This window comes from Peromyscus eremicus, chromosome 1 (assembly GCF_949786415.1).
Source record: "Peromyscus eremicus chromosome 1, PerEre_H2_v1, whole genome shotgun sequence".
Taxonomy (NCBI): domain Eukaryota; kingdom Metazoa; phylum Chordata; class Mammalia; order Rodentia; family Cricetidae; genus Peromyscus; species Peromyscus eremicus.
The window spans coordinates 9,610,571-9,636,663 of record NC_081416.1 but is presented as its reverse complement, the minus strand read 5'-3'; positions in this window follow the sequence as shown (position 1 = coordinate 9,636,663).

Sequence of the window (26,093 nt, the reverse complement as noted above, 5' to 3'; positions counted from 1 at the left end):
AGTGTTTTATTAAACTAATTCAAGTGACAAAACTTTACAGTATACAAGAACATTATCCCACAGCACAGCAAAAATTTTTACTCTGTCTACTCTACCATATCATGACAAATATAAAAAATGTCAGATTGCTGGATGGTTTGACTGTGATGATGAGTGTATTTCATTTACTGGTAGTTCCTTATATGCTAACTACTATACTATGAATACTACACATCTAAGTCCTTCATGCCCTCATAAAATTATCTTGAGTTATATATCATTTTTTCATTATGTAGATAAGAAAATTAGGTTCATAAGCATTAATTAATGTTCACTTTCCCATTGTGGTGATTGACTTTAACAAAATTTGATTCCAAACTCCACTCTCAAGCATCATCCTTCCTAAGTATAATGAGTTCACAGGTAATGGAGTTGATTCTGAATAAGACCTGTTGATTGGGTTAATGGGAGTCCTTGTCCTTTTGCTTTCTTCTGTGTGGAGACAAACTCAATTTTGTGCTTGCTAGGGTGGCTTTTCTGATGTCCAGAAAAATCCAGGTTCATCAGCAATAACAGTTGATTGTGACTAAAAGATCTACGCATAGTCTCTAGATTTTCAACAAATAATTACTCTGAAATATGCTTGTGATGGTTGTATGAGGGAAAGATGTGATGAGGAGAGATGAACCGCTCTCCTGCTTCTCAGATTTGGCTAATATCCAAACCATAGTGAGGTATGGAACAGAAGTCACGTTAAAGTGTTTGGCAGTTCCAAAGTCAAACTTGCAGCTCTGGTTTAACTTTCGTTGGGCAGTTGTACATTAGAGAAACGAAAGTGCTTCTTTAGGGACAGAAATAGCTACAATGAGCTAACGTCCAATTCTATATTATCATACTTTATTTTTCTTAATCAAATGATAGCATATGCAGCCTTTTTGTGATAGATATTAACATCTTCAAGCTGTAAAGAAAATACAGTGTAGAAATTTATATAGCATCTCCCAAACTACCAAAGGAGAACTTCCACAGCCAGAATTTAGACTCTTGGAATTCTGACTTCAGATTGCATTTCATACCACATTGCCTCTTACTTCCTTCAGTGGTGGTGGTGTCAAAATAACACACACACACACACACACACACACACACACACACACACACACACTACTTATAAACACACATTATTCACGAACACACACACCCCACATACAACACACACACACACACACACACACACACAAATAAACACACATTATTCACAAACACACACCCCACATACAACACACACATACACACCACATACACACCCCACATATAAACACACAATATGCACATGCACACAAACACAGAGAGAGAGAGCCATTATCCCTATGAGTAATAATCATTTTATCCATTCATATGTTTTTCTGCTTTGTTTTGTGTGAACATTAGTTGAGATTGCCTCTTCAAAGACAGAGGAAAAAATCCTTTTGCTGCAGAAATAAAGGAGTGAAAAATATATAGTCTGGCAAAATTAGTTGTCTTTTTGCTATGTAAGCATCTTATTTCAACTTTCCATATCCTCAATAAAATATACAAGGGAGCCACTGAAATGTATCAGTAAGTACAAGAATGTAAAATGCACAAACAAGAGGACTCTAAGGACCATGGGAGTTGTTCTTCTTTTCCTTGGAAATACCTGTATGAATTACATCACAAGTAATGTAAACAAGGGATGGTAGATACAGTGTGTGATACATAGAGTATGCGAGGATCATGAGAAAGGCAGGTGTTTTTTTGTTTGGTTGGTCTGGTTTTGGTTTTTCAAGACTGGGTTTCCCTGTGTAACAGCTCTGACTATCCTGGAACTTGCTTTGTAGATGAAGCTGGCCTCAAAATCACAGAGATCTGCCTGCTTCTGCCTCCCAGATGCTGGGATTAAAGGCATGCAACACCACACCTGGCAAGAAAGGCAGTTTTACAAGGTCATTAAAAGTACCAGTGATAGGAGTCAGAGCATCTGGGATTTGAGCCTAATGTTACTTTAAATATGTATTTGTAGTCCATTTCCAACTATATTGAACATCTGGAGCCAAGATTAAAATCTTTCTCCTGGAAGCCAGATATCTTAAAATGAAAGATAGATTAACCTAGGCCCACAAAAACTTCTAATAAAAAAAGAATAATATGTTTTAGAAAAACTGTCCTGAAGTTGTTGGATTCTAGGAGGAAGTGAAAATGAAAGTATTGAAGGTGATGTCTGGGAATTTGCTAACATTTTGTCTGAAGGTATCTAGTGGTACCAGGAACTGGGGTTTACAGGGTGGAACCCTCATTTTTCACTTGTTTAAAGAATCTGCACACTAAACTTTCCTATTTACTTCCATATGCTTAATTTCTGTGAATAGTCTCTGCTCTCAAAGAATTTTCCAAGAGAGCTTCCAGCTGGAAGTAGATGTCAATCATGTAGTAAGAGTGCTGCAAAATAAAAACTAAAAAAAAATTTCAAAAGAAAGAAGTATGCCGGTGCCTTGGTGTGTAATATCCAGGGGAACCTCCCTAGAAGAAAGCATAAGAAAAGGTAAAGAAACTCATACTTCTTGATTACATATGAGTAAAAGGAACTTTGGAGAAAGTTCTTCAAATAGAGGTCTCTCTCCAGGTTCCTGACCTCTGTCTTTACTATTGAAGATTTAGTTCTTCAGGAAGCAGAGGCCTAGACTCAATAAGATGGGGAGTAGGGTGGAAGACAAAGGATGTTTTACCAGAATTAGATAAAACCAACCATAACCACACCCTAAGTAGTATTTTCCATTCATTCTAGGCAGTTAAAAAGATATATATTGCCGGGCGGTGGTGGTGCATGCCTTTAATCCCAAAACTCGGGAGGCAGAGGAAGGCAGATCTCTTTGAGTTCAAGGCCAGCCTGGTCTCCAAAGTGAGTTCCAAGAAAGGTGCAAAGCTACACAGAGAAACCCTGTCTCTAAAAACCAAAAAAATATATATTTTTTTTGTTTCTTCTGTATAAAGTGTGTTTTCCACACAAAAATTCATAGTTACTTATGAAATTCTACTCTATAAAAATTCTGAAACACAGCTTTATGAAAAAAAGTTTGGTCTAGCCAAAATTTTTAAAGTATGGGTTTGCATTAATTTATTGACCACAGAATAGTTTTACAATACTAAAACTATAAGAAGAAAATATAAGGGAGCACATCAAGAATTTTTCTATAAACCCTATCCTGAAGGAGTCTGTGATATAATTGAAGGGACAGAAGTATACAGAAAGCAAAATGAAAATAATAAAATGATGAATCCTACAGGAAAACAAAGTGAAATAGACTGATGAGTGACTTTTTCTCTAATCTCCCCCTCAACCATAAAAGAAATATAAGGGCCAACAGGGTATTTCAGCATTTAACACTGCTTGCTTCAATGACAGGCTGACAACTTCAGCTGGATCCCTGGAACCTAAAGTGGAAGAAGAGAACTGACTACCAAAAGTTGCCCATTTGACCCCTGGCACACCTTGACACAAGCACATCCACACACACACACACACACACCCTATACCCATAATAATAATAATCAATACATTTTAATGACTTCCATTGGGTGAGGACTCTTCCCAGGGGAAGACTACTATTCTCACTCTCAGCTTCCCTTAGTTATTTACCCACTACCGAGAGGTCATCCCTAATGTTATACATATAAGTAACTTTATATGGATGGAACAGATTACATTTATATATTTAGGAATATACATATAAACAATTAAAGAAAAAAGGCCATGACTTTGAAAAGAAGGGGAGAACATAGAAGGAGTTGGAGGTAGAAAAACAGAAGGGGAAAATAATTTTAATTCCAAAAAATATTAATAAAAATTTAGGAATTAAAATCACTAATAAAAATTCAAATAACACAGGAAAAAAAGAGAAACAAAAGTGTGAAACCATCTCTCTTCTCTCTGGTAACAGCAGTTCAATATTCCTTTGCTTCTTAGACATTCACAGACAGGAAATCTTTCTTATCATGTGTGTATCACTCTGATGTGTCTACTCTGGATGCATAGAAAAGCTTGATGTTCGACCAGCATGTAAAGAAAAAATTGATGGCTTCTGTTTGGATACCAGAAAATCCCATTTCCATGTAGGAATACACTTGGGATTTAGGCAGTCATGAACTTCTGTGAGTTTCCAAAGCTTCATGAAAACAAAATGCCAAGACATGTCTCTCAAGATCACTGCTTGGGATACTGAGCAAGGCACAGTGAAGGGAAAGTGCCTAGGAAGCATTAGCCCTAATCAAAAGACAGAAAGGGTCATCCATAAGCCACGCCCTGCTAAACTTTCAGCAATTGAGACTCCTGTTTGAATGTCCATTGCTCTTCATCTTTTCTCCTTGGGATTTCAGACCACCAATTAATGGATTTTGTGATTGATTAACAAGGTTAGTGATGCTTAGTGACTGATTCAGTCTCCCCTGCAGTCATTGAGGTGAGTAGAGAAAGCTTTCCTATCACTGCAAAGTTTGGTTTGCAACAATCCGTTGACTCCAAAGGATGGGGATGAAATGAAATCAGGCCCCTCCATTAATAATTTGGGATATAAGCATCATTGGCTGGTCACTTTTTGCTAGGAATAATATAAGCTTCAAATAAAAAGGAACAAAATCCAAGATAGCATTTCCTATACACCTTGAACTCACTGGGGAACCATTCACCTCTAACCAGGATGAGGATGGATGGGAGTGTCTCATGAGTTCACATGACTTTGAACTCCTTATATGAACTAGTTTCTCTTTGAAGATTAACAGTATCCATGATGGCATTTTTATGTGCTTTACCCATTCAAATTTAGGAACATCTAGATAATGTCTAGATCAAAGCTACACAGTGTTTTGGGTACATCAATGTTTCTGCTTCCTAAAAATCTAATATGTGTAAAAATTCTTTGGTAATCCATATCTGTGTTAAGTTATACATTTATATAGAGTACATGCCCCCTCTACACACACACACACACACACACACACACACACACACACACACATAGTATATATAGCTTTGTGTAAAGTGGTTCACCTGTGCTTGGTTGTGATAATGTAAGAATAGCTAGATCCTGGAGAAATTAGTCTATACGCAGAAATTATTCTGCTCATTTTATCTATTTTAAATTTTTTATTTTTAGATTTATTTATTTTATTTTATGTATTTTGGCTGAATGTGTGTATGTGTACCACATACATTCCTGCATTTCTGATGACAAGGTAGGTCAGGAGATGATTTCAGATTACTTGGAATTGAAGTGACAGATGGCTATAAGCTACTATGTGGGTTCTGGAAGTTGAACTCTGGTCCTCTACAGCAAGTGTTTTTGTTAATGCTTAATTTTTGTAGTTTTATGAATTATGCTTAGCAAAGTCATATTTTTAAGTCTAATGATGAGTCACATAAATATCCAAAATCAGATTGTTTTTTTTATTTCTGGATAAGATTATTTTTAAAAGTTCATTTTGTAGAATGCTTTCTTCCAACGCCTTGACTTTATCTAGGCCTTTGGAAAATGTTTAAGAGAAAGAAAAGCTAGCCAAAATTATGTTAATTAGTGAATACTAGGAATCAAACTTAAAATACCCTTTCAAATCAGCAAATGGAAAACTGTCCCTCATCATGGTTCAGATGGAATATGCTCTAATGCATGCTGCAATCTATCAAGATCAATTATTTTTCCTTTTATTGAAAACACATTTTCCTCCCATAATATGCTCAATTATGGTTCCCCCTCCCTCTACTCCTCCCAGTTCCTCTTCACATCCCCTTCCATCTGAATCCATCCCTTTCTATTTCTCATTAGAAAACAAACAAGCCTCTAAGGGATCATAATAAAAATAAAATAAATATAATAAAACAAAAACTAGCACATCAGAGTAGAACATTACAAGCAAACAGAAGGAAAAGAGCCCAGGAAAAGGTACATGAAATTGATAGAGATGCAAAGACTCATTTGTTTGCACACTCAGGAATCCCACAAAAACACAATGCTAGAAGCCAGAATATATATGTAAAGGATCTATAAGGTAAAAAGAGAGGAAAAAAATAAGACATTAAAAACAAAATCCCTGACACAACATTATGAGACAAAGAAGCTCTAAAGATGCTGTTGAGCTCATTTTCTGTTGCCCATCAACTGCTGGGCATGTGGCCTGCCCTTAAGAGCAGTTTGTTTCCCTCAGTGAGACCTTAAGTGCTCTCAGCTGCTTAACCTCATCTCTGGCCCCTATTTCCTACTTCCAGTGGCCTTTAGTCTGCCTTGTCTTCAATGCATTGAACAGACATCAGAATGCACATCTGTCTCTAAACCTGTGTACTCATCTCTTAGGAAAGTACTTTTTATGAATTTAATCTAAATTCATTTTACTTTATTTACTACTTATTTTAAAACAGTAAGGAGTGGGAACAGAATCCTTAAACAAGCAGAATATTTTCAAATATCAATGATAAAGTTTTAGTCATTTTGTAGGAAAACAGAATTGGTGTTCCAAAATAAATGAACTTGTGGTTGTTGTTTTTTTCTCAAGTTAATGTAAGTAATAGGAAAACTGGTTAATTTACTGTGTTCTGAGATTCATAGCCACAGTTTACCATTAGACTGTATTAGTCACTTTTTAATTTGTTTTAATTAATAGTAAATGTATTTTTAGTTTTATGAATGGCTATGACCAAAGTAGTTGGCAGAAACAACTTACAGGAGGAAACATTCACTTGGTTCACCATTTCAGAGGATTCCATCACAGAGGGTAAGGATGTCTCAGAGGGTTCCCATCTACCATAGATGGTGAGGACATAGAAATGGCTCATTCTGTGACAATATGAGCATGACCATGTGACAACATGGCAGCAGACCAAGAAAGAGAGAGTGCAAATGGAACCAGGGTGCCCTAATAACTTTAAAATGCCTACTCCTAGTGAGTCCTGCCTGCTAGCCAGGTACTCCCCATAACCTCAAGATTCCACCAACACCTAAAAAAGCACCACCAGCCAGGGAAAAACTGTTAAAATATGAGCCTTTTGGCACACTCCAGATCCAACTACAACAGAAGCACAGAATGTTGTTGGTTTGGGGACTAGATGAAGGACAGGCTGCCTACAAACTCAGATAATCCTATACTTGAGTATTGGTGCAGTCGTTTGTGTTTTCTGGGTGTATTAGCCAGGCTTCTCTAGAGGAACAAAACTTACAGAATTGTAAGATTAATGAGATTTATTAGACTGGCTTACAGGCTGTGGTCCAGCGGGTCTAACAACGGTCGTTTACCAATGGAAGATTCAAGAATCCAGTAGTTCCTCAGTCCACAGGGCTGGATGTCTTAGCTGGTCTCTATCATATGCTGGAATCCTGAAGAAGTAGGTTCTGTTATCAGTGAAGAAATGGGCTTGCTAGTGAGGGTGAGAGCAAGGAGGCAAAGAGAAGGAGATTTCTTCCCATGTCCTTTGTATCGGAGGCCAGAAGAAAGTGTGGTCCAGATTTAAGGTAGATCTTCTTACCTCAGAAGATCCAGATTAGAAGTGGATCTTCCTACTTCAAATCAATTAATTAAGAAAACTTCCCTCACAGATGTGTGTGCTGATATATTGTGTCCCCCAATATATTTTGCATCCTAATAAAGTTTATCTGAGGATCAGAGGAAAAAGCCAGTCACTATATTAAACATAAAAGACAGGCAATGATAGCACATACCTTTAATCCTAGCATTCAGGAGGCAGAGATCCATCCAGATCTCTGTGAGTTCAAGGTCGCACTGGGGAACAGAGCCAAGCATGGTGACACTCGCCTTTAATCCCAGCACTAACCATAGAGGTCTGAAGGTCTGTACAGACAGACAAGAAGTGATGTAGCTGGGTGGAGAGAGGAAGTGAGATGCAGAACAGAAAGGCATATGGGGTGGGTATACAGGAAGTAGGTCTCTTCAGCTGAGGATCTCCAAGTGGTAAGAATATGACTGGCTTCTTTCTGCTTTTCTGATCTCTCAGTTTTCACCCCAATATCTGGCTCCGACTTTTTATTAAAAGACTGTTTAACTATTTATCTTATAGACGTGTCCAGCTATTTGGGTTTTAGTTATTATCAGATGTAGCCAAGTTGACAACCAAAAATAGCCATCACACTGGGCCTGAATGTTTTCTTTGTATAATCAGTGAACATGTAGATAACAATTGTCTACTCTCTGTCATGCCTGTGAAGAGAAAAGCTCACTCCTTGTAGTAAGAAAAAGCATCAGTTTTACTTATTCGTAAACAGAGATCTTCAAAACACACTTCTTTCTCTTATACTACCAAAATGTTTTCATCCTAAATAAAATAAATGCTTTTCAATCTTACAGATGGAGGCACCCTGACATTAAAAGGTCTATTAAGTAATTGCCTGCAGTTAATTCACTCTTAAAGCAAGAACTTCTGAATTCTAAAATTCAACATTAAAATACATGTATAAATCCATGCTGAGAAGAGTTCTGCCCGCCACCATTTGTATCCTATCTCATACAGAGTACATGCTGAGGGGACAATTCAGGTTGCCCTCACTAATGGTGGTTCCTAGACTGACTTGTTGACTATGCTCTGGGCCAGTAGGATGCTACTAGTCACTGGCTAGAGGACAGAGCACTCACAACATTAAAATAACTTCAAGTCACAGCCTTTGGCATTAATGGAGTAACCAACTCTTTCCTAGGGCATTGAATAAAAAATAGCTAATCTTCAGAAATATTTCTGTGTGTCAAGGAAACAAGCAAAATCAAGAGAGACAAAAATAATGATCTCAAATTTGGTATCATATCATGGAAGATAAAACATGCACATACCCCACCACCCATCTTACCCATACACAAGAGTAGCTTCACTATGAAAAACTCAAATTTATAGGGTCTTAACTAGCTCAAATTCACTAACCCTCTTCTACCCACATCCTTCTAAACAAAGAAAGTTTATATTATAAATTATCTAATCAGATATTCTTCCTCTCCCCCACAGATTCTTTTAAATGCCCCTATGCCCTTCTTCTCCCATTCATGTGGTACATATTTGGTTTTTATAATTAGCTTGGTTTGAATATAATAGCATCAGCAATACTAATAATAATTTAGGAAATTGACCTAAGGTAGCAAAATATTTTGTCATTTTAAAGTATCTGGTTTTCTTTGCTATTCTTTCCTAATATTAGCTTACAATTAAGGATCACCTATTGTTTTGAGTCTTTTAAATCATTTAAATTAGCATGAACCCTTATGAAGTACTATTTTTATGTTCATTTTATATATACATTCTAAAACAGAAAGAATCAGTACATTGACCATTCTCCTGCCTTGGTAGAGCCAGATAACCATCCAAAGAGTCTAACACCAGAGCTTGTCCTCAGAATCACTAAGTGTAATTACTAACCCAAATATTATCAAGGTGAAAGTGTATGTGTTTCTCTTCTATACTTTATTTTTTCCTTTCCTTTCTCTCCCTGACTCTCTCTCTCTCTCTCTCTCTCTCTCTCTCTCTCTCTCTCTCTCTCTCTCTCTCCCCACCCCTCCTTATTTTCCTGTATCTAGTGAAATAATGCAGAAGCCCTGACCTGATCTGCCAGTTTGAATGCAGGAATGCTGGACCCACATGAACTTCTCCTCAAGAAAGATTTTGTTTCTTGCCTTAGTCTATTTGGTCTCTTTTTAACAAAAATGTTATAATTTTTGTACCTTACTACAAAGAAATAAACAAATACAGAAACATATTTATCTTCATTTTAGAGGCTAACCATTCCAAGCTCAAGCACTGATAGATTCAGGGTCTGATTAGGACTCTATTGTTTATATATGGTGATGTATAGCTGTGTTCTAATGTACAGCTGTGTTTTAATGTGGTCCCCGCAGGAATATACTCTGTTCTTTTTAGGTCCTTATAAAGACAATCATGCCACATGTGAAGGCTCCACCCTTATGACCTATCTTCTCTCAAAGTTCCCATCTGCTAATATCATCACTTAGTGAAAGACATTTCAGCATCTAAATTTAACCCCTAGCAATTCTTACCCAGGGTTGTTTTTACAGGTGTTTTAAGTCTAGAAAGTGGATATACATCTGTTTGCCATTTATCTTACTTATGTATTTGAAAATCCATTTATCCATCCCACTTGAATTTTAATATCCTCCCTCTCTGATCTTCTAATTATATAGAGAAACTAACAAACTTTCCACTAAACTTGAACTATGTCAGATTAGTAGAAAATGACCCTCAGGTGTTCAAGGGTCCTTTTTAGGGTCCATGGATGACTGGATGGGGGTAAGAATCACATAAATTCATCCAGAACAATTTAGCAAGCACAAGTAACCCAAGGCAATGAAGCATACACTGCACACATATTCTTGGGAGAAGATTCACAACTTTGTCAGGAACCCTGAAAGTTTCATAAGCCACAGGAAGCAAGGACTCCTGCTCTGAGCCTGAAGACTAATTTACTTTTGTGCTTCTTGCAGGCCACGAACCATATCATCCCTCAGTTACTTTGAGTATCGAATTATAACACTTGATTTTTTTTCCTGACAAGTTTTCTAAAAGATAGAGATTGACTCATATAAAGGCTCCTCATTTATTAAAAATTATCATATTTTCATGTTTTCTCTTCTTGAGAGATAGTCTAAAATTTAGTCACAGAGATTCTTGGGGCCAATTTGAAAATGTCACTTTGCACATTGCTTTGCATGTTTTTTTCTTCCTTCCTTCCTTTCTTTTGAAGATCTTTCACATTTTCTTCACTTTTCTCTGAAAGTTGTTATTCTAATTTGTCCTAATATCCCAAAATTTTAAAATTAAGGATAAAGGAAAATAGTGACTATGCGTTTATTGCTGCCAACTCAGGAAGGGAAGTTGAGGTGCACAAGTAAAGGGAAAGGACGTACCATTGCCCAGGCTGGTTTAAAGCCCTTGCAGCTGCTATTTCAAGAGCAGAACATATTTTCAAAATAAAAGGGAAATACTATGCAACTGTACCAGAATTACACCCAACAACAGAATATTTCCATCACTAAAAATTCCAGTCCATAGGATTTGCTTTCTATAAAGGTAGGGGGCAGGAGGTACCAAGCACTCTGCCAGGGTGCCTGGTGCTCTCACTGTTCCGTTCATGAGAAGCAGCACAAGTACATGTGCACACACATACACACACACACACACACACACACACACACACACAGTCCATTCGAGACAATCCCAAAGGGTCGTGTGCTGACATGAGTCCCAGTGGTTCTGGTCTGGCCTCAACTCCCTGTAGATGCTGCATAATCACAAGCATTTAGGAAGGAAGTTTTATTGTGCTATACTCATGGGGCCAATTAGGGTGCTTAGTAATCACAGATCTCTGGAAATCAGATAATATATAAGGTTATGTGGAGTTAACAAGCTGGCAAAGGTAAATAAGAAAGATTTCTTTAAGATATTGTGTGTACAAAGGCATCACATTGTATCCCATATATACATGTAATTTTTATGTCAACTAAATTTTTAAAAGATTGTACCACTGAGAAAGGGTGGAAACATTTTCCTCTCCATCTCCTCAAGGGATCATACAGTTCTATTTTCTATCTGTGGAAGCAAACTAACACAGTAGCCAACTATCTAGTGTGCCTAGGATAAAAGAAAAATTGTCAAATACTTTAGTCACATGTGTACTGGTTGAAGTCACATTTGTATCATCACCAGCACAGCTCATGTTACCAAAGCCAGAGGTATCCATTAATAAATTTAAGTATATATGCTTTCATCTGTTTTTAATTCACATCATTCCATTATATATCAGTTTCATGTCAGAAATTTTCTTGGGTTACATGTCTATAGTTAACCTCAACATCCAGAAAATAAAATTTCCTTCTCAACAGAATCTGACACAAAAACAGTTCATTAATTGAAGACTATACTATTTCTCAAAGCATAAAATTATTGAATGCTTTCTTAGTATATAGATGCCAGCTACATCTTTATCAGTTATGATTTTTCAATGCTCACCTTAATAGTGAACTGAATAATCTGTCCTTCAATTAAAGCTGTTTTTAAAATCAAATGAAATTTCTCAACCTTAGCATGTAATACAAAGTATAGCTTTTGATAAAGATCCTGTATTTCTACTCTTTCCTCAGTGTTTAAGTGGCATTTTTAGAGAATGGAGCAAATTATACTACCAAACAGTTATTTTACCCTTATTAATATATCTTCAGAAGCCAAATTACAAAGCTATTGGCTGCTTTGTTTTAGATAATTCATTATCTTTAGTACAGCTCCTGACATGTCAATATCTCTGACTTAGTCTCCTGTTTATCTCTTTCAATCTCTGTCTCTTTCATTTTCCCCCATTTCTCTCTCTCCTTCTACCTTCTTCCCATTCATTTATCTCTCACACTTTTAGACATATGAGAAAAATAATGTACTACTTGTGTGTATCTCTGTGTGTGGGAGTGCAAAATACAGAGAGTAATTACATGAGAAAGTGAGAGGGGGAAAGATATATCTCCAGTCTAATAGTAGAAAATATTCAGTTTCATTGTGTCCCTGAAATCTTAATTGAGTAAAATTTCTCAGTTGCCCTATGAACCTGGAGGAAGTCTTGCTTAGTTTTTCTTCAATGGCATTGTTTGCATGTCTTCTGATAGTAAAGTTATGATGTCTATTTTCATGAGCACTGCAACAATTCTGCCTAAATGTATCTGAAATTAAATGGATTCTAACTGAAAAGCCAACAGAAAGGGCCATCAGTCAATGAGGTTATGCTGTAGGTTAAAATAAACCATCAGCCACCATTGGTGGCGCTGACCTCTAATGTCATCACTGGAAGCTGAAAGAATCACTTGAGTCCAAGAGTTCAACATAACATTTCATAGACCAGGCTAGCAAGCGCAGTGACACCACACCATTGCATTAAATAACAAAACTAAGCAAACAGACAAAAACCGTTAATGTTAAGCCTTCATTGCTTTATATATCCACATTATATAATGATAGAGAAAAATAAAAACATAATAGTTTGCTGTTGGTACAATCTTTTGCTTCTCCCACTATCCCATTAGCACAGTGTGTATCAGAGCAGATCTCTGTTGTAGCTCAGCATTTTGCTTTCATTACTTCATATATCTTGAGGCATTTTAACTTCTGCTCAATTTACTAACAGATAGTCTTAGCCCTTGATGGATACAGAGCTAGGCATGTTTACCAGTGAGATACCTACTTTTTCCTCTGATTTCTATTGTAATTAAAGTTCATTTCACTACTCATATTTTCAGCACACTCATCTTGCATATCTTATTTCCAGTGCTCAACATTTACCCAGCTAACATATAATGTACAGTATAGTACTTCAAACACTGCAGCTGAATCAGCAAAGGTTCTCAGGCACTGATCTTGCTTAGAGACTCTGGCCTGTGACCAATAACAGAGGAGCTAATGTTAGAGCAAGGTAAGAATAAAGGTTGGATTTCTTTTTCATTATTTACTTTTGAGATTGTAATACAATTACAACATTTCTCCCTTTCCTTTCCTCCCTCCAAACCTTACCATACCTGCCTTCTTTCAAATTCATGGCCTCTTTTTTCAGCAATTGATATTGCATGCATATATGATTTTGTATGTACATACATATTCCTAAACATAACTTGTCTAGTGGGTATAATGTTACTTTGTATGTGTGCTTTCAGGGCTGATATATGTCACAGTACAATCAATTTACATGCTCCACTCTCTTGGTGCAAGGGGCTACTTCTGCTTCCAGCTTCACTCAATTGCTTGTCATTCTTTGTGTAGGGTTGAGGTCTCTTGGGCTCCACTCAGTTGTGCAGTTTCATTAGTGTCACCCTTGTTCAGCTCAAATTTGGGTGGTCATGTTGGTGAGACTTTATGCACATAACATTTTATGTAAAAAATCTCTAAACATTAGTCTTTATACCCACAGATAAATGTTGTCTTCACCCAACATCAAGGAAACTTTCCTCTGCAACAAATGAATACTGCTACAGAAACCACAACCAATCAAATTGCAGAGTTATGAACCCCTGCTGTGGGATGTCTTTCTACATGCTGTGAATATGTGTTGTAGATGTAACAGTCTTATTAAATAAGAAACACAGAGCCAAATGCAGAGTTAAAAGCCCAAGAAGTCAGAGCAGTAGCTAAGAGCTGAGACTTAAAACCACCTTCTTACCCTTCCTGCTGCTGCTGTCCTTCCCCTCAGAAAGAGACCTACTTCCTGTGTGTCTGTTTTTTTATTGACTTTCTGTTCTGCCTTCTTATTGGTTGTAAACCCAACTACATGACCTCCTCGTCACTGCCTGTCTATACAGACCTCCAGGTCTTTTATGGTTGGTATTGAGATTAAAGGCATGTGTCTCCATGCTGGCTGTATCCTTGAACACACAGAGATCTGCCTGTCATGTGATCGAGATTAAAGGTGTGCACCACCACTGCCTGGCTTCTACTATGGCTTACTACTAGCTTTGACCCCCAGGCAACTTTATTTATTAACATACAAATAAAATCACATTTCAGTACAAATAAAATATCACCATATTCAAATAAAATCACATTTCAGTACAAATAAAATATCACCATATTTCCCCCTTTCTATTTTAATAAAAATAAAAAGGGAAAAAGTTATAACTAATATAAGAAAAACTACACACAAAAGTATAATAACTATATACCATATATACAAGCAATAAATACCTAGACAATGTCTACTCCATTTGCATTTGACAAATTCAGAGAAAATAATTCCATTATCTATCCTATTTTGGTAAGTCCAAAATGTACTTGAATCACTTTCTATTCTAACATATTACTAACAGAACTATCTTATAACGTCTTTCAAATTTATACACTTACTCTTTAGTGAATTTCTTTTCTAAAATTCTTAACAAGGAAAACTATAACTATCTAAACTTTAACTATAACTAACTAATCTTCAACTCCTTCAGAGACCCAAGAAGGAAATATTACCTAACAAAAATAAAAACAGGAACTGCACGCAAGCAGCTTTCAAAAAAAAATGTGAGTTGACAGAAACAGCCAGCTGCCTGGACAGTCACTTGAGGTTTCTCCGCAGTGTTGGGGCATCATCTTCAGCTTATAGGCTTAGCGTATCTGACAGACTCATTTGTGAAGTAGGATGTATACAAGGTTAACAGTTCGACCTCACATTTGGTGAGAGCAGTCCACGTACCAGAAACACCTGAATTCTATTAGTGTCATATCATGATTCAGGATTTTAAATTCTGGAAATTGTTAATGTTTTTTTAATTCAGCTGTCCATTCTTCTTGGCTGTGAGTGTATGTCTGTGTGTGTGTGTGTGTGTGTGTGTGTGTGTGTGTGTGTGTGTCTTCATCTCAGCATCCCATTCTTCTCCACAGCCCTCTGTTAAATGCAGTCAACTATTGAGAGGTGTGAGCTTAGTTACTCTTCAAGAATAACTGTTTCAGCTGCTGTTCCACTGCACATCAGAAGCCATCGGCCCACTTCCTGTTCAGCTGCCCTCGAAGAAAAGGGCACTGTACCTTTGCCAGATTGCAAAGGCCACTTCAGGGATGGTGCCATATTGTCCTGGCCTCAAAAGATACCTTTTGTTAAAGCCACACCACACTTGTTTTGGGAAGAATCGGTAGTCCTTTGTTTCATGTTCCATCTGTCCTGTTTGTCAGCAGTCGATTCAAGGACACTTTGTTGTTCAGTGGCTAACTTTTGCCACAATGAAAGTTAACTCCATATGCAATTTCTTCAATGCCCGTATTTTCTCTGAAGTAGATTGGTACTGCCAGGAGCCGACATGTCTCATAGACATAACAAAAAAGAAAAATTATCTAAGTTATTAAAACTAAGGAAATTATAACTATCTCGTCTTCAAACACTTCAAAGACCTACAGAATGTGGCATTTAAAATGTTTTAAAATTTAGACTTTCTGGACAATGAGACATGTCTGCTCCTGGCAACACTGATTTACTTCAGAGAGGAGCAGAGAGGAGAATGAGCATCAAAGACACTCTATATGGAGTTTATCTTCACCTTGGCAAAAATAGCCATTTGGGCAAGAAACTGTTCTTGCCTGGACTGCTTGATTGACTAGACATGCAGGACCCATAGGAAGGTGACCATTGAACTTTCCTTGACAAAATGGTCCTTCAGGTTTCTGTTTCACAGAGGAAACTTCCAGACATTCTACAGGATGCAGAGAAAAGTGACTGAGAGACTCTAGGCTGGTGGGCTGAAGAAAGATGCCTCAACTTTACAAAGGAACATTAGGTGACTGTCCAGGCTGCCAGCTGTCTCTGTCTACTCTTGCAAGACTCCCGAAAGTTGCTCATGTCCTTCTCCCATTTCTCAGGTAGTATTATATCCTTCTGAGGTCTTTGATGTAGTTGAAGACTAGATAGTTATAATTTCCTTAGTTAAGATAGAGATAAGTTGGATATGAAACTTTAGACTCACAAATATAAGATAGATAGGATATCTTCTTTAATTTTGCCAAATACAAGTAGACTAGTTACTATAAATAGACTAGACATTGTAACTGTAATTCTATCTTGGTAATTGTTTTGTTATCTGTAATTTTACTATGGGAAAGTTAAAACCTTTTTTTAAAAAACGGGGGAGGGAATTGCTATGGATATTGCTCTGTATAAATAAAATGCTGATTGGCCAGTAGCCAGGCAGGAAGTATAGGCGGGACAGCAGAGAAGAGAATTCTGGGAAGTGGAAGGCTGAGGCAGAGAGACGCTGCCAGCCGCCCGCCATGAGTACCAACATGTAAGATACTGGTAAGCCATGAGCCATGTGGCAAGGTATAGATTTACAGAAATGGGTTAATTTAAGATATAAGAAGTAGATAGCTAGAAGCCTGAGCCATTAGGCTAAAGAGTTTAAATAATATAAAAGTCTGTGTGTTTATTTTATAAGTGGACTGCAGGACTGCTGGGGCTTGGTGGGAGCTGGAGAGAAACTCTCCATCTACAATGTGTGTCTCCCACTGGGTAATAAATAAAGCTGGTTTTGCCTATGGCAAGAAAGCTTACAACCAGGTGGGAAATCCAAGCAAAGATACAGAGAGAAGGGCAGAGTGTAGAGAGATGCCAGCCACCACCATAGGAGCAACAAGGTGCCAGCAGACTGGTAACGCCACGGCCATGTGGTAACATATAGATTAATAGGAACGAGTTAATTTAAGGTGAAAGAGCTAGCTAGCAAGAAGCTGAAGCCATAGGCCATACAGTTTGTAATTAATATAATCCTCTGAGTAATTATTTTATAAGCAGCTATGGGACCACAGGTGGGAAAAATTCATCTGGACTGCTGGGCAAGGCAGGATTGGAGAAATTTTCAGCTACAGCTCCCAGTCCCAATGGATACATCCTCAAAACACTCCCACACCTGAGGTTTGGGGATCATTTTTGAAAGATTGTTAGATGTATCTTTTATAACAGAAAAAAAAATTTAACTAGAGATTTAGAGTCTTCTTGGCCACTGTACTCACTCATTTCTCCATGGTAGTGCTTGACTTTTACTTCTGACTAGATCAGTGTAGAAAAGGACCAAATGTTGTAAAAATTCTGGCAAAGATTATGAACAATGAATCTAAAATTTAATTATGTAAACATGACTATTTCCCACATGTGAAATGCTTCAGGAACAATACACTTAAGATAAAAAAAAAAAAGTACATGAGTGTAGATGTAGCCTGTTAATTTCTGAGCCATCACAGAAGCAAGCAGTTGAAGGAGATGCAAGGAAGATGAGTCTGTGAGACAGATGACTCCTGTGAGTACCAGTGCTCATCTATGGATATTCACCTGTAGATAAATACAGTGCAATGACAGCAGTGATGAGCTTCTATTAGGTAATCACCAAAAAGATGAATACTGTGTTAAGGATTCATGTTTACTAATTGTCTTACAGAGTTAAAATTATGGAAGCAAAGACAGTAACTAAGCCAACAAGCAGGAACTGAAATGTTAGTGACATCCTTGACTATTTGTATAGGGCAGTAGATTTGTATTTATAAGAATTTGCTCCAGGAGTCCAATTGGCAAGAAAGAGAAGGGTTTGTGTGAGAGAGAATTGTTGAGACCAAGGTTGGAAAAAGCACAAGGACAAATAGCCAAACGAATGGAAACACATGAACTATTAACCAATAACTGAGGAGCCCCCAACTGGATCAGGCCCTCTGGATAAGTGAGACAGTTGATTAGCTTAATCTGTTTGAGAGGCATCCAGGCACTGGGACCAGGACCTGTCCTCAGTGCATGAGTTGGCTGTTTGGAACCTGGAGCTTATACAGGGACACTTGGCTGGGCCTGGGAGGAAGGGACTGGACCTGCCTGGACTGAATCTACCAGGTTGAACTCAATTTCCAGGGGAGTCTTTGCCCTGGAAGAGATGGGAATGTGGAGTGGGCTGGGGGGAAGGCAGGGGGAGGGTGTCGGGAGTGGGGAGAACATGGGAATCCGTGGCTGATATGTAAAATTAAATTAAATTATAAAATTAAAAAAAAAATTGCAAGTTATTACATATATGTGCTTAAGAAAGGAAGAATGTGTTGTGTCCCTAGAGAGAGACCAAGAGCGTGTTCTGACCAGTCAGTGAGAGGCACAGTTCTGAAATGTGCAAGGAGTGAGCCTCCTAGAAGATATGGAAGCCCTAAATCTGCCATCCCTTCCCCATAATCAGATCCTTATTCCTGCTCACAGGGGGATGTTTAAAATTCCATCTCATGTCTGAAACACAGGCCTTTCCAATGGCATGGGCATACAAACAAGGCAACTACTTCACTGGATGTCCAACCACAGGACAACTCATCAACACCACCTGAACAAGAAAAAAATGAATTTATACTGAGCAATAAGGCATTTCTGTGTCCAGGGCAGCATTTTTATAAGGTTTTCTGTTATGTTATTTTAAAATATCTTAACTTTGCCTCTCACTACTTCTAAAACATAATGAAAGACAACTCCTCCCTGATCCCAATGGTGTAAAAAATGCTTTTTCAGAACACCCAGACTTATCTTACTTAGTTGGTCTGTATTTGTTCTAGTTGGTCCCAGTTAGTCACTTTATAGACCTCTTTAGTATCATGTGTTTTAAAGCAATGTACAGCAACTTTGCAAATCCTCTAGGAAGAAATTATGGATTCTTCCCTAAGAACAGGTTTTTTTTTTCCTCAAGATGTTGTTTACAAAATATTTTGAATGGTCCAACGAAGATTTTTCTTTTCATTTGACCTAGCATAATTTATATTGGTGAGTAAGTGAACAGATTGGCAAATTTGTAGAAAATAAATGATGAAGCTGAGAAAAAGGGAAGGATAACATATAAAGTTTGGAAAGAAATATATTTATGTAAACACAGATTCAATATCTACATTTCCCTTTTGCTAGATTTGATCAAGGAGACTATAAAAACCTCAACAAAGAAAAAGATCTGCTTAAATTCCTTCTGTGCTCTGTTAGCTGTGCATTCTTTATTTAATATATCTGAGATCCCACATTTATCAAAAGGTTATAGTAATAACTAATAACTATTTTAAGAGTTTATGGGGGAGATAAATATAGAGTTCCTGGAAAAGTGGTATTTCATTAAAATTGCTGCCTGCACAACTACATCTCTATCTTTTTTCAAGAAATAAATAAGTGCTTTTAAGCATAAAATCAAACATAATTCCCTGACAATCTGTTCTGCTGGTGGTGTGGTATACCATTTTGACTTTGATTCCTACCAAAGGATGTGCAGGATTATTTTCAAACATACTCTGTGTCCATTTCAAATAACTAAATCTCCATTTTTTCCTGTAACTTCATATCTACCTACCTTCTTTATTGCCTATGTAACAACATCACACTGTGAATCAGAGGATGTGCTGAAAGAATGCCTATATTGTGTTGTGGCTATTATTTGCCATGTCTCAGATTAACACTCAGAGATTCAACTTAAAGGAGGTACAGTTTCATCACAAATGTCATAAGAAAATTTCTGCTAACACCATACCTGCTCCCCATTTCTCCAAACTAAGATTCTCCAACCATCTTAATTTGTAGTCTGCTTAATCTCAACATGACCATCTGCCTTCTGCCAGTTTTTGTTGGTTGGTTTGGGTTTTTACCTTTTTGTATTTTACCCTGTCCTAAAAGGAAAGAGCTGTACTTTTGACTAAAAGGTATAAATCAGATCAGTCAGACTTTAATTTAGTTTTTACATCTTGTTATCTGAGTTTTAACACGCTATCACTGCTTTTGCCTTAAAAGACAGCCTTGATTAACCTACTTCAAATAGCAGCCTCATGCTCACATATGGTCACAGAAGAAGTACAGGTGAACCACACTATCTTACATGGTGTGGAACTTATGTATAGCATGTTTATTTTTCTTAACTAAACATTAGTGCATCTAATGTGAAAGCCACTTCTGAATTTAAAGTGCTCCCACATTACTAAAATGGAGTCAGCAGGGTATGAATGGCATTGATTGAAAGAACAAACATAGTCATCACATTTGACTCCAAAGAACATCATCAGATCTGTGATGACCTAGTGTGGATGCGCTAAACAGTGAGTGAAAACACCTTCCCTAGTGGGGAAAGGTGGTCAGCACTCCTTGGGCCTTCCCTCATGACGAACTGTAATAACTATATCAATGTCACTTACCCAGCTTTATCTTAGAAGTTCAGGAGTAAGCTTCCCACTGCACCCCTTATCAGGGCAATTATGTGACTCTGTTTTAGAAATTCTGCAATATTATTTCATGTATGCATTTTAAATCAAATTTAAAAGAAACAAATTATACTAATTTATTTATCAATGAAACAAAGGCCACTGTATTTTACATCAATAACCCAGGTTTTCCTAAATTCAACTTCCAGAAAGAACAAAATTATTTTATTAAAATTCTTAAAGCAGAAACAAATCACATTCTTATTTAAATAAAACTTAACAGTGGTGTTCTTCACCCCATTCCTCAGTTCAAGAATGTGGGTAAGGAGGGTACCAACAACTGCAATTAATTCAATTTTAATTCACCAAGCAAAGAAAAGGCAAGAAAGTGTCTGAACAGACAACATTTAAAACAAAACAGAACATATACCTGCAAAAACAAACAATGAAAAAAAGAGGCCATAAATTTAAAGGAGAGTTGGGGAGGGTATATGGGAGGGTTTGGGAAGGGAAATGGAAAGAAGAAACGTTATAATTAAATTTCTGTCTCAAAAATACAAAGGAGGAAAGTGTATTCTTATAACTATCTTCTAACCTCTCCTCTGCCCTCACTTGTTGCTTCCCATGGTTGGCCCCAGACTTTTTCCAGATGTTTTTCCTACACCCTTTCTCTTCATGGCTATTTCTTGTGTCTTTGATTTTCATATAAAGGCACCATAAACAATACTGCTGCATAAGAGCATGCTCTTGAGAATCCAAAGATATAGGGAAAAGCCTAGTAGTGACAAATAGGTGACTTTAAGTAAGAGCTTGCTGAACAATCTCTAATATAAGGACAGCTTAGCCTATTGTTCAGAGCAACCACAAAACAATAATAAAAAATACTTGGAGGTAAAGCAGGTATGAAACGAATATTTTAAAATTTTCCCATAATAAATCACTATTCCTCAATGGAAACCAATGAGATTGCAATCATTAGGAGGTAGCAGTAAGACAGATTGGTCATAAGTGCCCTAGCTTTCCTTCCCAACTCTGACATTGATTTGCTACTCTTGATCAAGAAAATCTTTCTCTTCATAGATTTATTAGTTCTATTTTTAGTTGTGCTGTCTCTCAAGGACAGAAAGACATATTAATTTATTCCTTTGTCAGGCACAGAGGTATTTGCATTAAATATGCTTCCAGGTGATAGTTAAATGTGAAAAGTTTACAATATGCATGAGGCTCATTCCTGGGAGATAGTCAATGAAACCAATATTAGACAATGCAATCCTAGCACTAACAAGTTGTGATATCCTGTAAGTCACACTGGACAATGTAATCCTGGCACTAACTAATTCTGATATCCTGCAAACTACTTAACCTCACTAAAGATCATCTATAAAACTAGAATATGAGGCTTATGTTGTGAATTTTTATGTAAATTAAATGAAAATTATTTTGAAGAAATTAATGTATTTGTAAATCCTCTATTTTCAGTGACTATTGTGGCAGTGGTGACAAAAATTTCATAAAATGTTGAAAAATGTTAAGATATAAAGAAGTCTTAGGAAAAGCATTTTTGGTGGGTTCTTCTAAACTCAAGTTTTAATTAGGTAACTTACTTTTGACATTCCTATAGATAATAAATCAGACTACTGACATGATATATGGTAAGCTTATTCCTCTACCAGAAAGTAGTTGAATTTGCCACCTCTAAGTTATAAAATTAGTTAGATATTTTGGAAGATCAAAAGGAGTAAAGAGCTGAGAAAATATCTACCATTGCTTCTTATACATTTCTGTGGACTGCAGGCTCTCCATAAAATCAGTCATTTCTGACTTCAGATAGTATCTCACCCCCTGAGACTCCAACAAAATGAAATTAGCTTGAAGAAAATGACAGTACCAATGACAAAGATGAATATTTGCAGTAGCTTTAAAATAATAATCTTCCAGTTATACACAGGGGACATTATCAAATCAAACTGATTATTCAAGTAGATAAACATAATCTTCAGATACTCATTAGCACTTTCTTCTATTTGTCTCCATGCTCTTGCTCCCTCCCTTAATAACGTTCTGCAGCTATAAGACATGAACAGAGTCACCTGCTGCCAAAGTCTGCATCCTCTGGAAAACCAATGGGTGCTGAAGATACCACAACTGACAGGGAAGCCATAGCAAAGGGAGACAAGAGACATTCACTGAGAAGCAGGACTTTCACATCAGTCAGATAGCATCCAAGTAATCCATCTAATCACTTCTGTTAGGCTTTCACAAAGCCTAGCTTCTACTTATCAATGCTTTAGAAGTTAAGAGACATTTGTCCTAACTCTTTTCTTAAAATTATTATTACTAATGTAAGTTAGGTAGTGTAGTGTGGGGCGTTTACCCAACCACCCCCACAGTTCCCCAGAGTTTTCTTGAGTGCGAGCAGCAGGAAATATTAGATAGAAGGATTTATTGCGGAGAATATCGCAGAGATAAACAGATAGAAAATAAAGGACAGCCTCGAGAGGGCCTGGAACCTATTCCAACGGGCCCCGACTGCCTCTGCCCCAGGGTTTTTATAGAGACGCCAAGGGGTGGAGCAAAAGACCTCCTCCCCCAGCACAGCCAAGTGCAGACCATCTCAGACACCTGCACTCAGGCCCGTGGTCTAATCATCCTCTATGAGGACCTGCTGGGTAAAGCCACGAGGAACCCGAGAACGGGCTCCCACAGGTCCCCCTTTCTTAATATATAAAAAAATAACTATTAATGGCTTACAGCAATCTCCATAGTTGTTACACCTCCTAATATGGGAGTAGAGGATGATAAAGATGGCATTTCTCTTTTGAATTAGGTCCAAGGTGACTACAGCAGTCTTAGCTGCCTCAAGCCCTTTCTAAGCCAAAAACTCTTAAGGCGACTACAAACTTAAAGAATCCCTTAGCTTCATCATTACCATTAACAGGTTAACATAAATATTGCTATACATAGTCACAATTCTCTCAATCTTATAACACAAAGCAAACTCTTAACAGAACCATTTGAATTAGCATATATGGTGCTAAATATAGTTAACAATTTTCTCCGTCTTACAACTTTAACTCAATCATTTGAATTTTCTTGCTAACAGAACATAGGAAAAACTTCAATGTATTCACATCAAACTTAAATATTTCCTTAACTCCACAAAACCAGGGTGCATTATTATCAATAGGTTTCTGCAAACATAATTCAATCTCATAACTCCTCCTTTTCTTTATAATTTTTTAAACAAAATCTCAAACCTAGTTAGAAGAACCCAAACTCATACAATTCCTACAAACCCATATTGAAAAGCAATCTTCTCAATCTAACCATTAACACTTTGAAAACTTAGCAAAACATCCAAAAGCAGTTTCTTAATAAAACTCTTTACACTTTAAAAGTAGTCTCTTAATATACATTTCTTACTAACAAAAACATGACATTAATCCACTCAAACAACTTTTGAAATTAGACTAAGAAATATTAACTCTTCCCCTTTTCTTTATAATTTAAGCAAAATCTCAAGCCTAGTTAGAAAACCCAAACTTTTCCATTTAAACAGTTCCATTTATAACACAAAACCAGTTCTGTAAGTAATTTCATTTTTACATAAACAGTTCCACAAAACAATTCATGAATCACCAATAATAAAGCATATATGCATACACAAAACTGCATCTTGATTCTAGGTAGAAATAAATTTCTTCATTTAAACAGTTCCATTTTTAACCCAATTCCAGAAAACAGTTCCTAGGTCATTACTATAAGTAAACTCAATTGTCCCATTGCAATGAAATCTCTATTCATTTTATTTCTTAAGTCCCAAAATTCAAATGATAAATTCTGGTACTAGCCTTCCAAATATGAAGAAATCCATAACCAAAATCTTTGTAGTTTTATCTCATTTTAAGTTCAAAAAGTTCAAACAAGAAATAAATTCTAGTATCAGGCTTTCACTTCCAAATATGAAGAGATGGTTTTCAACCAAAACTTTTTGCCGTTAACAATTTTACTTCAAACAAGCGTCTCTGCAACTTTTGTTCTCACAGACAGACCTTTTTAGGTACAGTAGTATTCTAAACCGCACCGTTTTTGATGTTAGCTCAGGTTTTTCTGTGTTGCGTTGATTTTCCATGAATCTCAGCTGCGGATGCCTTGTGCTAGTTCTCGCGTCCGCCATTCTTAGCTTCTTAGCGGCTTCTGGAGCTTTTGAAAACCGCTCAGACTGCCTGTTTTGCAGTCTGCTAGGACACTAAGTTCTGTATCTCAGGTTTTTTCAGCATATACATTAATAGACTCACACTTAACATTTACACTTTTTTACAAACTCACATATAACCTTTTGCCTTGCAAAGCATTTAGACTCACATTCAACATTTACACGTTTTTACAAACTCATAACATTAACATCTACTTATTTAAACTCCTTAAGGAAACTATAGAACTACTTTAGCAAATATATTTCTTATTACTTATATACTTCTTATTTCTTATTTAAACTTACATTTACAACTAGTATCTTTACTACTTACAAGCTTATTACTACATGTCTTAAGACTACCTTAGATACTTCTTGCAAGCTTATATTCTTAAAGGATCTATAGATCTATTTTACAAACTTATATTGGGCTACCATTAGCATATATCTAACTTAGTAAACACCTAAATATTTCTTAACACTTAGAAGAGATTCAACATTTTCTAACAAGACAGAATAATTTTCTACTTCTTACTCTTAATTATCATCACTATCTCTAATAGAAAGATTCTTAACTAGACAGGAAGTACGTACATCATTGCTAACGTTTAGAGTGTATAGTCAGCTTTGTTATAAAGCACTGGGATTTAGTGAGTGTTGTTATAGAATTGTGATAGTTGTTGCTAGGGGACTATAACCTTCCCAGGATGACGCCACACTCCAAAGTTGCCAGTTCTCTCAGCCGTTCCGGACTGGCAGAGATGCACTGTCAGCGGTAGACGGTTTTTAACTAGAGGCTGTCCCTTCACCCAAATTCATAGTAGTTCCCCTAAGTGCTTCAATTTAGACAAACGTTTCTATCACTGAAAAACTTCACTTCACCCTGAGGGTGAAATTACCGTATTTAGCTGCTGTAAGCTCGTTGCCAAATACTGCACAGCTATTAGGTGATATAAAGTACTTTTCTAAAGGAGCGAGTAAAGCCACAAGTGGCACAGCTCCGAACTGTATTTAGTATTTTCCTTCATTAGCTTTAACTCCTGATGTTATTAGCGGCTGTAATATTTAGCATTGATTTCTTATAAGGAACTTTCAGGTGAAACTTTAAGACAAATTTTTCTGAAGTTTGTTTCCCGTCTATAAAGCAGTCATTTCTTTTTGAATGCCTGTTTCTTATCCCCTTAATTAGATTTGCAATTGAATTACTCATTGCAGGCAGTTTGTTCAAAA